The sequence below is a fragment of the Carcharhinus amblyrhynchos genome, chromosome 1 (assembly GCF_965287045.1).
Source record: "Carcharhinus amblyrhynchos chromosome 1, sCarAmb.v2.hapA, whole genome shotgun sequence".
Classification (NCBI taxonomy): Eukaryota; Metazoa; Chordata; class Chondrichthyes; order Carcharhiniformes; family Carcharhinidae; genus Carcharhinus; species Carcharhinus amblyrhynchos.
This window is the reverse complement of record NC_137324.1, coordinates 167,945,720-167,961,201: the sequence shown is the minus strand read 5'-3', so window position 1 is coordinate 167,961,201 and position 15,482 is coordinate 167,945,720. Positions and strand designations below refer to the sequence as shown.

At 45.2% G+C, this 15,482-nt stretch overlaps 1 protein-coding gene across 1 annotated transcript in view; it reads right to left on the bottom strand.

Annotated features, from left to right (window-relative positions):
• Positions 1-15,482, bottom strand: part of psd3l (pleckstrin and Sec7 domain containing 3, like) — a 334,929-nt gene that overhangs the window by 301,069 nt on the left and 18,378 nt on the right. Inside the window, exon 2 of the mRNA XM_080195046.1 lies at positions 8,779-8,890. The gene's annotated coding sequence lies outside the window, so the exon portion shown is untranslated. The remainder of the gene's footprint in view (positions 1-8,778; positions 8,891-15,482) is intronic.

Sequence of the window (15,482 nt, the reverse complement as noted above, 5' to 3'; positions counted from 1 at the left end):
TTAGTCTGTGAGATAGAGTCAGAGGATGCTAACAAGCAAAGGAGGCCATTCGGCCTGCAAGCCAGCTCACTGCAGTAGCAACTCAGCCAGACCAATGCGGAGGGAGTGGCGCAGTGATATTGTCACTGGACTGGTATTCCAGAGATCCAGGGCAAGAACGGGGCATCCAGGTTTGAATCTAACCAAGGCACAGGATGAAATTTGCATTCAATAAAAGTCTGGGATCAACAGTGTGAAGGTGACCATGGAACCATGCTCAGAAAAACCCATTTGGTTCACTAATATCCTTTAGGGAGGGAGATCTGCCATCTTTACCTGCATCTTAATTATATTTGATCTACATGTGACTCCAGATCCACAGCAATCTCAACTGCCCTCTGAAATCAAGGGCAGTTAAACACAAGCAATAAATGCTAGCTCATCCCACTCACCCTCATGTCCCATAGAAGATGTGTTTTTTTAAATACCACCCTGCTTTGTCCTTGCAAACAGCAAACTTTCTCCCCTCATGTAATCATCCAATTCTATTTTTTGAAAGCCAAAAGTGCCAAATACATTTCTAAATTGGAATGTTGTGCAGAATATGAACATCCAATTATTAATAATTCCATGTAAAGAGATTGTGAGAATTTATTTTACTTAGGTTTTCCATTCAGAAACAAAGGATGGGAGTTTCCATCCGCACTCGCCCCAAAATCAGAAAAACCCGCCCAAGGTCAATAGAACTTTACATGGTCCTTCGTCCCTCCCACCCCACCTGCTATGATTTCCATGCCATGAATTTCCCCGCACAAACTTCGATTGTGAGCAGATTTATTCTTCGCTGCTAGGCACAGCAGGAGCCATACCAAGCTGTGATACAACCAGAAAGAATGCTTTCTATGGTGCATCTGTAAAAGTTGTTGTGAGTTGTAGCTGACATGCCAAATTTCAAACAGGGAGCAGAACCCCATTTGAAATTCAGTATGTCAGCTACAACTCTCACTAACTTTTACAGATGCTCCACAGAAAACATTCTTTCTGGTTGTATCACAGCTTGGTATTGCCCCTGCTCTGCCCAAGACCGCAAGAAACCTACAAAGGATTGTGAACGTAGTCCAGTCCATCACGCAAACCAGCCTCCCATCCATTAACTGTCTACACTTCCCACTGCCTCGGAAAAGCAGCCAGAATAATTGGGGATCCCATGCATTCCAGACATTCTCTCTTCCACCTTCTTTTGTTGGGAAAAAGATACAAAAGTCTAAGGTCACATACCAACCGACTCAAGAACAGCTTCTTCCCTGCTGTCATCAGACTTTTGAATGGATCTACCTCACACTAAATTGATCTTTCTCCACACCCTAGCTATGAGTGTAACACTGCACTCTCTCCTTTCCTTCTCAATGAACAGTAAGCTTTGTCTGTATAGCACGCAAAAAACAATACTTCTCACTCTATGGTAATACAATGTGACAATAATAAATCAAATCAAAATCAAGTGCAAATCTGGAAAACTGAAAAATCCCACCCGAGATCAATGGACCTTTGAATGGTTCCCCCCCTCTCCTCCACCACCTCCCCATCTGCTACAATTTCTGTGGCAGGTGCAACTGGAAAATTGTCCCCCATAGGCTTTGATCATGAGCAGGTTTATTCCTCACTCCTATTCATGTGACCAGAACCTGACGGAAATCTGCTCCAACAGGTTCACTTCCGGGCGAGTAAGATGCAATTAATTTTTCAGTCCTGATGAGCAGATTCTCAAAAGGAATTGTCTTTGCGTGAATGGTATGGGAAAGAGAAACAGGAAAAGCCACAAGCACTGAACTGCGTTTCCATGGCAACTCTGGAGTTTATGGCTCAATCTTCCTTCAAAAAAAAAGCAGCACTTTCAACTTATTCAATTTTAAGAGCGCTGCTCTTTTGTAAAATTAAATTTATTCCGGGCCCATGGCTTAACAGACTGCTCCAAATAAATGTCACGAGGACCTCCAGAGGCTCCTTGGCTCAACTCTGAAAGTCTTTCATTGCTGCCTCCCACAAACAACACTTCAGATAACATTTCACAATTTGTCCTAAAGCTCTGGTCTTCAGCAGTACGCGAGTGCCCATTCACGTCTCTTGTTGAGAAAAGACATGCATTTATATAATATCTTTAATGACCTCAAGGAGACTCAAAGGCCGTTACACCAAATCGAACAATTTGCGAGTGTTCTAACGTCGGAAAAACTTCCGCTAATTTGCACTCAAAAAGCTCCCAGAAATAACAATGCGATAATGGCCCGATCGCCTGTTTATTTCACAGTTTATTTGAGGGATAAATGTTGTCCAGGACGCCGGGGAGAACTCCTCTGAGCTCCTTCAAATTAGTGCCATGGATCAATTTCACTTTCTACCTGAGAGAGCAGTTAGTGCCTCGGGTTTAACATCTCATCTGAAAGAGGCACCTCAGATGCGTGGCACTCCCTCACTTAGTGCCACCTTAGAATTTTCTGCTGAACATCAGCCAGAGTGGGACTTGAACCTGCAGCAGAAGATGAGAGCGCTACGGACTGAGTCACATGCTAATGCAATAGACATATATGACAGCGCACATCTTGCACTTCAAGACCTCTGAGATGTCTGCTTCAAAATAAAAGAACACCATCTTTAAGATGTGTAGGTTAGGTGATTGGCCATGCTAAATTGTCCCTTGGAGTCCAAACATATGTAGGAGAGGGGGATTAGTGGGTAAATATGTGGGTCCATAGGGATAGGGGCTGGTGGGATGCTCCATCAGAAAGTCAGTGTAGGCTTAGAATCGTAGAATTCCTACCTTATAAAAGAGGCAATTCGGCCCAGCGAGTATGTACTGGCCACAATCCCACCCAGGCCCTATACCCGCACCTTCACACATCTACCCGGCTAATCCCCCTTACACTCGGGTCAACTTAACATGGCCAAACAATCTAACCTGCACGTTTTTGGGCTGTGCGAGAAAACCAGAGCATCCAGAGGAAACCCACGCAGGTACAGGGAGAACGTGCAAACTCCACACAGACAGTGATGCGGATTTGAACCTGGGTCCCTGGTGCTGTGAGGCAGCAGTGCTAACCGCTATACTGCCCATAATGACTTGATGGGCCAAATAGCCTCCTTTTGAGGCACTATGATTCTATGATTCAAGTCCTTCACTGTGCTCATATATACGATATTAATTTTGGAGTCAATGATGGGAGCTCCTGCCGATTATTCTGCAAAGGTGCAAAAGGCTGCTTCCATCTGTTCACCCTCAGTGCTGTTGGTTTGCTAAGTGTGTTTCCCTGAGTTTTCCAGCAGACAGCTTGAGCTGGATCCAAGCCACTTATAATAGGAGGGAACAGCACAGCACCTTCCTGTGGCTCCCTATTCCAGAAAAATTTGAGCTTCAGCCAGCGGACATCAGGAAACTCTCCACATCAACACAAAGCCCTGAGCTGTCCCGAGGAACAATCATGTCCCTGAAACATTAACTCAGTTTCTCCTGCCCGGCATTTGCTGCTTTTATATCAGGTTATCATCGCTTAAACACAACCCTGTTTGCATTGATTTTTGTTAATGATGTTTTAATAAACCTGCTTGATTGCCAAAAGAAACATCAAGGGGCTTCTGAAACAGTGCAATGGTTTACATTCTTTCTGGGAGGAGGCGAGTTAATGTGGGGCGAGGTGTTGCATTATTGTAGTCTGAGTGAGGGTGTCCGAGGGAGGTCTAAGTGGGGAGGGGGAGCTAAAAGGGGGATTTAAGTGGGGAGGGTACTGAATGGGGGATCTGAGTAGGGAGGGGGCTGAATGGGGGCTCTGAGTGGAGAGGGAGGGCTAAATGAGGGCTCTGAGTGGAGAGGGAGGGTTGAATGGGGAGAGTCTGAGAGGGGAGGGAGGGCTGAATGGGAGTTCCCTGAGTGGGGAGGGGGGCTGAATGGGAGTTCCCTGAGTGGGGAGGGTGGCCTGAATGGAGGGTTCTAGGTGGAGAGGGGGATGGTATATAGGGATCTGAGTGGGAAAGGGGAGATGAGTGGAGAGAGGAGCTGAATGAGGGAATCTGAGTGGAGCGGGATGGAGGATGAAGGGGGGGGATCCAAGTGGAGAAGGGGGAGATATGTGAGGGGCTGAGTAGAGGAGATCGGGTCACTCCCATACCAATGTAGTGTAAGGGGGAGTGGGGATGACCCATTATTAGTTGGTGGGAGGGGGAGGGTGCCCCTCTTTGGTGAGGGGTTGATGGTGCACGTCAGGTCAGTGCAGGGTCACCATTTCTACTTTGGGAGGGGCCCTGTCTCCAAGGGCACCCTATAAAAAGGTGACACCATGATCTCTGAAAAGCCGGCCTGCCTGGTGGGTTTCCCGGGATGTATATATTTGCATCTATCAGACGGGTGAATCCCACCTGACTGATGCTGCCAGTGCCAGCTGGAATCCCTCCTGTTTTCCCAATGGCACGGGCACTTAGTCCTGATTTAAGGAGAATCACGGCCTATAGGTCAAAAGGACTTACCTAGAAAAGTGACACTCGACATAAAATTCTAATTCAACTTTGGAGAAAGATTCCTACTTGAAACCCACACCTGATGGGAGAGTCAGTGAATTATCCGTTGTCTCAGTGAAATACTGGAGTAACAGGAGCTGTATCCAATTCTGGACACCACACTTTGGGGCGGATATTGGAAAAGGGGCAGAGAAGGTTTTTTGAGACGAACCTTGATAGAAACATTGAAACTAGAAGCAGGAGGAGGCCATTCAGCCCTTCAAGCCTGCTCCGCCATTCACCTTGATCATGGCAGATATTCAATATCCTGATCCCCCCACCCCTTCATACCTCTTAACCCCTTTAGCCCCATGAGCTATACCTAATTTCTTCATGAAATCAGACAAGGTTTTGGCCTCAACTATTTTCTGTGGCAGTGAATTCCACACACTCACCACCCTCTGGGTGAAGAAATTTCTCCTCACCTCAGTCCTGAAAGGTTTATCCCTTATCCTCGAACTATGACCCTGAGTTCTGCCCTCCCCTACCATTAGGAGCATTCTTTCTGAATCTACCCTGTTTAATCCTGTTGGATTTTTATAAGATTCTATGAGATCTCACTCTTCTAGACTCCATTGAATATAATCCTAACCGACTTAGTCTCTCCTCATATGACAGACCTGCCATCCCAGGAATCAGCCAGGTAAACCTTTGCTGTACTCCCTCTATAACAAAGACATCCTTCCTCGGATAAGGACACCAAAACTGCACATAATACTCCAGGTGCGGCCTCGCCGATGTCTTATACAATTGCAGCAAAACATCCCTATCCCTATACTCAAATTCTCTCGTTGTGCAGGCCAATATCCCATTTGCCTTCTTTAACCATGAGCTGTAACAGGGCGCTTACCTTCAGCGACTGATGCACAAGGACTCCAAGGTCTCGTTGAGTATCCACCTCTCTCAATTTACACCCATTCAAGTAATAATCTATCTTCCTTTTATTGCTACCAAAGTGAATAACCTCACATTCACCAACATTGTACCACATGGAGGTATTCAAAATCATGCGAGGTCTGGTTAGAATGAGTAAGGGGGAATCTATTCCCACTGCGGAAAGGTCAAGATCTGGAGGATACAAGTTTGAAGCCAAAAGTACTGAAAGTGACATGAGAAATAATCTTTTCACTCGACAACTGGTCAGGATTAAGAGTTAAAGTTCCATTAACTGATACTTTAAAATTAAAGTTTATTTATTAGTCATAAGCAGACATACATTAATACTGCAATGAAGTTACTGTGAAAATCCCCTAGTGGCCACACTCCGGCACCCGTCTGGATAGGCCGAGGGAGAATTTAGCACGACCAATGCACCAAACCAGCACATCTTTTGGACTGTGGCAGGAAACTGGAGCACTGGGAGAAAATCCACGCAGACACAGGGAGAATGTGCAGATTCCGCACAGGCAGTGACCCAAGCCGGGAATTGACCCTGTCCCTGGCACTGTGAGGCTTGCCACCGTGCATATCACTTGCACTTGCTAAATTGTCAGTCCTCCTCACTGCTAGTTTGTATTTTAGTGTCTAAACGTATTATGCTGTTGTGTCATTTCTGTTGTTGCAGCGTTGGCCTCTTTGGCCTGGTCGTCATTATTCTCAATTAACGTACCTGGCTAAATAAAGGTTAAACAGAAATGAACTAAAAAGCTCTCAAATGCATGGCCTGAGATTGTGGCACAGGCAGCACTGTGACTCTGAACAGAGAATTGTTTAATTATCCGAGAAGAAAAGATTCGCAGGGCTGCAGGTAAAGCTGGGGGGGTGGGACGGGCTGAGTTGCTCTCACAGAGAGTTAGCAAAATATGATGGAGAAGACTCCCCCTGTGCTGTCACCATTCTATAAAGTACTGCAACATCCCCCAACAGTAGGAAGTCTCACCTGATGCCGGGGCAGTGATCCGTACGCTCATGATACCAAATAAACCTGTTGGACGTTAACCTGGTGTTGTGAGACTTTTTACTGTACCCATCCCAGTCCAACACCGGCGCCTCCACATTATCCCCAACAAGATTACATCCATCATCCACTTTATTAACTGATATCAGGTATTTATTATTACTGGTATTAAGCTAACTACAAACCTGGAATTTGCAAAGAGTAAAATATAATTCCACTCATGCTGTTGAGAGAAATGTCACCAACAGAGCTCAGTTCCCTCTTTCTGCGATCACTCCATGAGTCACTTCTATAGCCTTGTTAACTGCACTGGTTATTATTTCTTCATTGTGCAAAATAAAACAATCTACTAAACATCCCCTGGAGACCGCATCAGCATTTTGCAGGCCAACACACTCTGTACCAAATGCAGGCTATTTATTCCGAGTTCTGTCTCTGTTTAGACTGGATTACTGAGCGAACACTTAAACGGAGATAAAGATGGCTCGAACTCTGAGCTCAAAACATGAAGTTCAAAGTACTGGATTTCTCAGTCAGTTGGCCAATTAACAGACTTCAACTGACTTACTCACCATCATAAGTTCATAGCATAGAGGAGCAGAATTAGGCCATTCAGCCCATCGAGTCTGGTCTGCCATTCGATCATGGCTGATATGCTCCTCATCCCCATTTTCCTGCCTTCTCCCCATAACCCTTCAACCTATTACTAATTAAAAATACGCTTAACTCCTCCTTAAATGTACTTACTGTCACAGCATCCACCGCACTTTGGGGTAGCGAATTCCACAGATTCACAACCCTTTGGGAAAAGTAGTTTCTCCTCAACTCTGTCTTAAATTTGCTACCCCTTATCCTAAGACTTTGACCTCTCATCCTAGAATGTCCCACAAGAAGAAGCACCCATTCCACGTCTACTTTCTCCATATCTTTTATCATCTTATATACCTCAGTTTGATCTCCCCTCATTCTTCTGAATTCCAGAGAGCATGGGCCTAAACTCTTCAATCTCTCTTCACACGACAAACCCCTCACCTCTGGAATCAATCTAGTGAGCCTTCTCTGAAGTGCCTCCAATGCCACTACACCTTTCCTCAAATGGACCAAAACTGTGGACAAATCTCGAGGTGTGGCCTCACCAATGCCTTGTACAGTTGGAACAATGCTTCCTTACCTTTATATTCTATTCCTTTAGCTATAAATGCCAACATTCCATTTGCTTTCTTTATTATCTGCTGTTCCGGAATGCTAGTTTTCTGTGACTCATCAACATACTCCACATCTGATTTTGCACTGACGGGGGTCCACACCAATGCTGCTTGGGACACTGTTCCCCTCCAAGTCACACACCATCCCAGCTTGGACAGATAATGTTGTTCCTTCATTGTCATCGAGTTAAACTGCTGGAATTCTCTATCCAACGGCACGAGGTCGAACACGTTAACCACATGGACAGCAACATTTCAAGATGGTGGCCCCCCATCAATTTCTCAATTATGCCGAAGGATGGGCAATAAATGCCTGTCTAGTCAGCAACATCCGTACCCCCAAAATCAATAAGAGGACTTCCAGGAACGTGCCTTCAACCTAACAAGAACAACAGGCCTCAACAAATTAAAAAGGTAGGGTAGGCTAAAACTAGAGAGCACAGGCTTAAGGTGAGGGAAGAGAGATACAAAAGGGTCTAGAGTGACAGTTGTTTCACTCAGAGGGTAGTGAGTGTCTGGAACAAGCTGCAGTATTAGAGGCGGATACAATTTTGTCTTTTAAAAAGCATTTAGACAGTTACATGGCTAAGATGGGTACAGAGGGATATGGGCCAAGTGTGGACTGGCTTTGTGCTAAAAACTGGGTGGCATAGGCAAGTTGGGCCGAAGGGCCTGTTTCTGTGCTATAAACGTCTTTGACCTCTAGGGCTGCATGTGATTTCCTCTCTCAGAAGCCAACAAAAAAAAAACAATCATCTCCACTAAATAACCAAATAAATATGTTGCCCTTGCATTGGGCACTTGCATTGTGGGCTCGTCAGGGTCCTGTGGTGTTGCCAACAGACCCTCATCCCCAACCCCTGGTCCCTCTAGCACCACAACCCCTTCTCCTCCACTCCTCCACCAAAGTGTTCCTTAATTTTCTCCCCCCCAAAGTTGATTATCAGGTCCACTACCTAGGAGGGTGATGGGAGTAGGAGACAATTAATAATTTCAAGAGGAAAACGTACAGCTACTTCAGAGAAAGAAACTCACGTGGCTACAGGAATAATGTGGCAAAATAGGGCTGCCTGCTCTCAAGAGAACCGGCATGGACTCAATGGGCCGAAAGGCCTCCTTCTGCAATGTAATATCTCCAGATCTGAATCTTACCTCTGTCCAAAGAGTTGTCATCTGCAGGCGTGCCAAATAGGAATTGATATTTAGCCTTTGCAACACTCTGCGCGTGTGGGGACGTCCGATTGATCCAAACAAATGTCTCAGTCTGTGGAGAGAGAAAGGAGCAACATCATTATCTTGAAAACATCAATAAGAAAAACTCTCTGCAAATCTCACTTGCCACTTTCACACAGGCTCAGTGAAACTCTAACCCATTTTAATCAACTCACTAACACCGCAGGTACAGACATGCACTGGAAGGTTTTTTCAAAACTGCAATATCTTCAAATTCTGACTTCGGATTATTAACGGGCACAAGCCACAATCCCAAAGGATTAATGAATTGTTTAAGCATGCTTTTTCTTCAATTTTTCTGGCAAATGGCATCTCCTCCTCACCTCACCGCCTCCACATAAACCCCAATCGACACACCTATTGCTTCTATAAATGTAAGAATTATTATCAAAGAGGAAAAATAGAAGCATAGGGAAACAAAGTGTATGAAAAGGGCAACTAAAAGTTGAAGACTTTTGTGTTGCTCCTTCAGCAGGTTGTTCAAGAGTCAATGCTAATTTTTTTCTAATATTGGGCAGCACAGTGGCAGGGACCCAGGTTCAAGTCCGGCCTCGGGTCACGTTCTGTGTGGAGTTTGCGTTTTCTCCCCATGTCTGCGTGAGTTTTCTCCGGGTGCTCCGGTTTTCTCCCATAGTCCAATGATGTGCGGGTTAGGTTGATTGGTCATGCTAAATTGACCCTAGAGTCAGGGGGATTAGCGGGATAAATGTGTGGGTTATGGGAATAGGGCCTGGATGGGATTGTGGTCGGTGCAGATTTGATGGGCTGAATGGCCTTCTTCTTCACTGTAGGGATTCTATGATAAAAATGTAATCTTCTGTCAACTGCATACTTATTGCAAAATGTTTTTGAGAAATGTGAAATATGGTGCTGGACATTTTTACATCTGCTGTATGTTTTAGTAGTGGACAACCAACCAACCAACCGATAGCTGCATGAGCTTCACGAAAGTTTGGGTAACAGAGGAGAACTATACAGCATGGTGAGAAAGTGGTTAGCACCGCTGCCTCACAGCGCCACGGGCCTGGGTTTGATTCCAATCTTGAGTGGCTGTCTGTGTGGACTTTGTATGTTCTTCCCATGTCTGCGTGGGTTTCCTTGGGTGCTCTATGTTGCTCCCACAGTCCAAAGATATGTTGGTTAGGTGGATTGGCTATGGCAAACGCGCAGGGTTATGGGGATTGGGTGGGAGGGTGGGGCGTGGGCCTGGGCATCTTTTGGAGAACGGGTGCAGACCCAGTGGGCTGAATGGCCTCCTTTTGCACTGTCAGGATTCTATTTATGTAAATACCTTGTCTGCTTTCCATTAGGATGACAGTGAAGTGGTACAGTTGTCGTCAAGACTCCTAAGATCAGGGGAATGTAAATAATCGCCCAAGCAAGGACAAGACTGAGGTTAGCACTGATTTACTTCTCCCATGTTCAAAGCTCAGTTCTGTAAGTGCCTAAGGACCTCACTTATCTCCAATCTCCGTGGCCTGGGCCTCCGCTCCTTCCTCTATGACTAGATCCTGATGTTCCTAACTCACAGATCACAATCAGTAAGGAAAGGCAACAACACCTCCTCCACAATCATCCTCAACAACAGTGCCCCACAAGGCTGTATTCTCAACCCTCTACCATGCTACTATACATCTATGACTGTGTGGCCAAATTCCCCTCTAATTTGATTTTCAAATTTGCTGATGACATCGCCATTGTGGGACAGATCTCAAACAATGATGAGACAGAGTACAGGAATGAGATCGAGCATCTGGTGAACTGATACGGTGACAATAATCTCTCCATCAACATCAACAAAATGAAGGAGATTGTCATCGACTTCAGGAAGCATGAAAGGGAACATGCCCCTGTCTACATCAAAGGGATGAAGTAGAAAGGGTCACGAGCTTTAAGTTTTTAGGTGCCCAGATCACCAACAACCTGTCCTGGTCCCCCATGCCAACATTACAGTTAAGAAAGCTCCTGCTTTCTCAGAATAAGGAAATTTGGCATGTCAGCTACAACTCTCACCAACTTTAATAGATGCACCATAGAAAGCATTCTTTCTGGCTATTTTACACAGCTTGGTATGGCTCCTGCTCTGCCCAAGACCACAAGGAACTACAAGAGATCGTGAATGTAGCCCAATCCATCACGCAAACCAGCCTCCCATCCATTGACTCTGTCTACACTTCCCGCTGCCTCAGCAAAGCAGTCAGCATAATTAAGGACCCCACGCATCCCAGATATTCTCTCTTCCACCTTCTTCCTTCGGGAAAAAGGTACAAAAGTCTGAGGCTACGTACCAACCGACTCAAGAACAGCTTCTTCCCTGCTGCCATCAGACTTTTGAATGAACCTACCTTGCATTAAGTTGATCTTTCTTTACACTCTGGCTATGACAATAACACTACATCCTGCACTCTTTCGTTTCCTTCTCCACGAACGTTATGCCTTGTCTGTATAGCGTGCAAGAAACACTATTTTTCACTTTCTGCTAATACATGTGACAATAATAAATCAAATCAAATCAGGGGAATTACCAGAGGGTGCTTTGCATTTGTACATAAACATGAGTTGGTGCTTCGAGGCAACGAGAAGAGAACAATGGGTTAAACAACTGAAAAGGTCTCCAAGTACTCAAAGAGCTAATTCTAAAATAGGAAGTAATCTCAGTCCCTGCTGCTTTAAAACAATAACACATTCCAACTTTGAGCCATAGCAACATCTGGATCTGATTTTATGTCGCTCACGTGCGGTGCAGAGTTGCTTTCTATAACGACATTGTTTTTGTGAATGGCTAATTTACAGTATCTGGTTTAGCCATTGGCAACATCACAAGGGTTGAGGGACTGCTGTGGAAACCCTCCCAATTTGAAAGTCGATGGCTGGAATTCTCCAGTGTCGGATGTTCTCACCCCTCCCCCCGCTGTCCGTGAGAATGGAGCATTTGGCGCTCAGCCAAATCTCCATTCACTGCAGCGGGACCGGAGAATCCCAGCCACGGGTGAGGTCGGAGAATCCCAGCCGATGTATTTATATAGTTGTAAAGTTACTAGAGTTACAAATGGTGCTTTCCACGGTTGTGAGTTACCAAGTGGCAACACTATGGCTGGAATTTTACTGGCGTGCCAGCCCCAATCCCGGGGATGGACGAGGCTCGGAAAACGGCATTCTCCGTTGGCCTCGGGCGGGATCATTTGAAATTTGGGCGGACGTGCCGGTAAAATTCCATCCTACGTTTCACTGTTGCTAATAAGAAGCTTTCAAGTTAAATTCCTGAAAGTTTAATTTCCTCTTCCCCCTGCAAGCAGAGAAATCTTTTATTCCTTTACAAGATATAAACCCATGAGTCCATGTGAAGTTGTGCACGGCAGATGGTTAGAGCTGTAAAGGCTGTGCTTCACCAGCTCAGCACTGAATCCTGGAAAGGATGGCTGCAGCTTAGAGGGAAAAACACCCAGTGCCTCAGTCTATGATGGTTCCCCTGGCACCAACAAGATCTAAAGGTAGTTGGCATAAGAGCCAGAGAGCAAAGGGCAGAAGGAGAGAAGGATTCATTGTTTTACACAGTGAGTTGTAATAATCTGAAAAGCACTGTTTGAAAGGGCAATGGAAGCAGATTCAATAACTTTGAAACAGAAATTCAACACTGCAGAACAGGAATAGGCCCTTCAGCCCTCCAAGCCTGCACCAATCATGCTGCCTGTCTGAACTAAAACCCCCTACGCTTCCCGCGACCATAACCGTCTATTCCTATCCTAGTCGTGTATTTGTCCAGACACCCCTTAAAAATCACTATCGTATCTGCTTCCACTACCTCCCCCAGCAGCGAGTTCCACGCACCCACCTCTGTTACACCCTCTGTGTAAAAAAAACTTCCCTTTAAATCTTGCCCCTCGCACATTAAACTTATGCCCCTGAGTTATTAACTCTTTCAAAGAACAAAGAACAACACAGCATGGGAAACAGGCCCTTCGGCCCAACGAGCCCGCGCCGCTTTCACCCTGGAATAAAGCTTCTGACTAATCACTCTGTTCATTCAATAAATATTTGAAGGGCTATGGGGAAAGGGCAAGGAAGTGAGTCCAATTGGATAGCTCTTTCAAAGAGAGGACACAAAAATGATAGGACAAATGATCTTCCAAAAAAAATTCCGCGTTCAATCCTTAGTCAGCCCTTTATCTGTTGAACACAGCCAAGGGATGGACGATTTGCCACAATTGCATAGTGTCCCTAAGGAGGGGAAGAGGGAAGTCAGAAAGTGTTCCCACTTGCAGCTGAAATTCAGTGTTGGGTCATCCCTACAGTACAGGTTCAGGCTTGGCTAGGAAAGGATACACGTTATGATTGCATAGTCAACTGCCAGGCACACAGTAACCCAGTGTGTATAGTGCCAAACTATAGAGAGTGCAAGTTCAAATCCCACCGTGGCAAGTTGAGAAATGAAAGTAACTTCAATGGATCTGACAATTTGTGGTCCAATGCCAGACTAACAGCAATGAGAACTGTCAAATGATCCAAATAATTTATAGAAGGGAAGCTGGCCTGCATAACTCCAATGATTGACTCAATGTCTTCACGGAAACCAGGGATGAGTAATAAATATTGTCCTGTAGCCGTCACCAACGTTCCAAGAATAAACTAAAAATTTAACAAAGGTGGCTTGGACAAAATACCAGAAACATATCGCACTGACAAGAAGAATGAGAAGGGGAAGGAAGGAAGCGTCATTACACCTCTCGTGAAACACCTCTCATACAATGAGCGGGTTCAAGTGCAGCGACCATTCTTACACAGGAAACAATGATAAGCTTTCCTGTAAAGGTCTCACAACCTTTTGCCTCCCTCTCACCTAAAGGCCCATCAGAGGTCAACTCAGAAAATGGAACCTTAATTTCTTTTCACAGAGGCCAGCTGAGTATTGTTATGAGAGATAAATAGCAGAAGCACCAACTCAATGGGGTGGAAGGTGGGATTTCTCCCCTCCTTCCCCCTCCCCCTCTTTCCCCGCTGCCATTCTCCCTCCTTCCCCCTCAACCACCTCCCCGCCACTCTGCGTGTTTCGCAGAGGTGGCCCGCCATTGGCCAACAGTGAGTTTCCCATTGAATGCATCCTCTACCACTGGGGAGAGCCGCGATGGGGTTGCACCATTAGTGGGACAGGAAGATCTTGACGGCATGAATGGCCAGAAATTTCCAGTCAAAGTATACAGTCTGTTAATGTTTGAATCCTGTTACAATGAAGCACATGCTCTTTTTAAAATTCATTTATGAGTCATGGGTACCGCTGACTGGCCAGCATTTATTGCCCTTCCCTATTTACTCTTGGAGGGCAGTTGAGAGGCTACCACATTGCTGTGGCTCTGTATCATAGAATCCTATAGTGCAAAGAGGCCATTCGGCCCATCAAGTCTGCACTGACCACAATCTCATCCAGGCTCCATTCCTGTAATCCCACATATTTACCCTGTTAATTCCCCTGACACTAAGGGTCAATTTAACATGGCCAATCAACCTAACCCACACATCTTTGGACTGTGGGAGGAAACCGGAGCACCCGGAGGAAACCCACTCAGATACCAGGGGAAATGTGCAAACTCCACACTGTGATCTGAGGCCGGAATTGAACCCGGGTCCCTAGCACTGTGAGACAGCAATGCTAACCACTGTGCTGCCCTGTAAGCCATACCAGGTAAGGTCAGCAGATTTCTTTCCCTAAAGGACATTAGTGAACCAGGCGGGTTTTTCCTGACAATCGACAATGGTTTCATGGTCATCAATAGATTCTGAATCCCAGATTTTTTTTATTGAATTCAAATCCCACCATCTGCCGTAGCGCGATTCGCACCCTGGTCCCCAGAACATTAGCTGAGTTTTTGGATTAATAGTCTGGCAATCATACTACCAGGCCATCGCCTCCGCTTTGCAATGTAAATAAGAGCAGCTGTTACTAACTGGGAAAAGATTAGGGAATTGGTCTTAAGTAAAACAGGAATTGGTTTACACTAGTGTGGGGGGGGGAGGAAGAAGGGAGTGTGTGCCTGTGCCCTGTGAATAAACTTGTGTTAAGGAAAAAACTGGCTCCAGGATTGTCCTGTCCTCAATGTATGAGTTATGACTTTAACATAGTGGCAGAGAATGAACATTACGCTCTGGTGACTGGGAGTTGAATACGGAGTTTTATTTGTCTCTGTCTTCCGAGGAAAATAAATAATTATATTACTCCGAGCAACTTTTGGTGCAAAATGGCTGGAACCCAACGCAAATTCTCAAGCTTTGATTATCCACCATTTTTTTTGGCATCTGATCCACTTGAGTTATGGAAGATGAGAGGGAAATGTGAACCTCGTTATCCCAGAAGAAGTAAGTTATAGCTTTGTCATTACCAGGGAAAGGTAAGATTAGTAAAGTATTTTCAAACTGGGTGTGGGTAACTTGGATACCAAAGAGGGATTAACTCTTTAATTACAATTTACAGATAAGATATACCAGCAAGATGATTTGTCGGAGGACTACAAAGTCAACTTTAGATAAATTTAAGAAGGCAATCAGTACGTGGAAGAATAGGTTATGGATCTTAATCGGTTGTATAAGAGACTGGTAAATTTAATCTAGAAATGTTGGAATCTGTACTTGCA